Below are 1,799 nucleotides of genomic sequence, written 5' to 3'. Positions count from 1 at the left end.
TTATTGGAAACATGAACCTCAATGCTTACATAGATATTATTTATGATTTTATGCTTACATAGGAAGATGCTCAAAATGACTACTGCACAAGCTTTAGAATGGCTGACTGCACACCATCCAGCATCGGGTTGGCCACAAAAGTGAATGCAGCATGAAGATGAGCAAGCAAGATTTTGTGCAGTCAGACAGTCTATGGCATGTGCATGCATGCCTTGATATGTTTGGTGGTCATTTTGAGCATCTTCTTATGTAAGCATAATATCAAATGAAAGTATCGATGCTCGTGTTTGAAATAAAGCTTATTTTCTGTGCACCTCATGTGATGTCACATTTTTTCTCTCATTTTCAAAAACTATGGGTTGTAGAAGTATAGTTCTTGAATCATGTTTTATATATCCTGAGCGAGGATTCTTGTTCTGTTCAGTTTATGCAGTCTTAAAGGGACACCTTGTATAATAAAAGTTATGCTTTATTATAACTTAGTAAAATAAACAGATTATTTATACAAGTTTATTAATCAGATTCTTTTACTGAGAGACAGACTCCTATATATCCAGGTCAATGAATGAAAATTTCTGATTGACTTGGGATGAACCGAGTCCTTCAGAACAAGCACACGAGGTAATTGTATATTAAAATTACATAAGCAACAGTTTATTTTACAAAAATTTAATCCGTTGTTAGACAAATCCTGTTTGCTCTTAGTCACACATTTATAATTACTATGAAATTTTTATTTACATATGCTTCACTATGCAATACTTATTTATATACTGTAATAATGCAGTAAACTTAAATTACCACAAAATATGAACGAGATGACATCAAAGAAATTGACTGGGGTATCCAGGTTGTATGATCGCCTATTTTCCACCGGATCCTAGAGAGCAACTATAAAAAATTTCATCCAGATGTTTTAATGTTTGTCATTACTTTCCTCCCCATACTGCCCAGGCAAAGAGTATTGCTAAATCTCTTTGGATAGCTTTGAATAGAGATACTTAAATTATATACTGAGTGATCATAATAATTAATTTTAAAATAAATTATAAATATCTTATAGATATTTAAATATATAAATTCTAGTTAGTTTTTCATTGCCAGAAACATTATAGATCTGTTTTGAATTTTAATTTAAAAAAATTTCTTAGAAATATAATTATTATTGATTCTGGCTTCTCAAACTATTTGATTAGACTATTGAAAAATGAAAAATGCTTCATTTGTGAGTTTTTTTAATCAGATTAAATTTGCTTATTCATTAGGCTAATAATAATAAAAATTATTATTATTATTCTGTTTTTAAAAATTACTTAAATTCAGAATAATTAAATTACCTGTGGGTAAGACAATTAAAAAAAATTGAATTGGACACATTGAAAATTGCAACACAATTCATTATTGAATATTTTGTTAATTGTTTATATTGCAGCCTCTGGCTCTTTCTTTTAATTAGTAGTTATTATGAGAGTGAAGTTTGCATTTAAATCAATAATTATAACAGTACATTATATACTTTTTTTGAATAAGCTTTATCTAAATATTTATCCAAAAACCGATTTTATAATTCTTTAAGTGTGCTCATTACGACCATATTTTGCAGATATTGAAAGAAAACATTATTATTTCTTTTAAAATTAAAACTTTTATTATACATCTTACTTGTAAACTTTTTATTTTACAAGAAAAATCTTCTCCTACTTGTTTCCATTTCATGTCGCTGTAAATAAATAAAATTTCAATTTAATATTTACTATTTGATATAAAAACTTTTAAATGTGTATTTTATTTTATTTAAA

General features: G+C 27.3%; 1 long non-coding RNA gene across 1 annotated transcript in view; it reads right to left on the bottom strand.

Moving 5' to 3' along the window:
• Positions 1 to 872: 872 nt before the first annotated feature.
• The window catches only part of LOC111636543, a 3,572-nt gene continuing 2,645 nt past the window's right edge, over positions 873 to 1,799 (bottom strand). The window contains exons 2-3 of the long non-coding RNA XR_002758549.1: positions 1,663 to 1,720; positions 873 to 891 (exon numbers count right to left, since the gene is read on the bottom strand). This is a non-coding gene — a long non-coding RNA (uncharacterized LOC111636543). The remainder of the gene's footprint in view (positions 892 to 1,662; positions 1,721 to 1,799) is intronic.

This window comes from Centruroides sculpturatus, unplaced genomic scaffold (genome assembly GCF_000671375.1).
Source record: "Centruroides sculpturatus isolate CEXI.00-Female unplaced genomic scaffold, Cexi_2.0 scaffold996, whole genome shotgun sequence".
Classification (NCBI taxonomy): Eukaryota; Metazoa; Arthropoda; class Arachnida; order Scorpiones; family Buthidae; genus Centruroides; species Centruroides sculpturatus.
The sequence above is the reverse complement of the archived record's forward strand: the minus strand, read 5'-3'. Positions and strand labels throughout refer to the sequence as shown.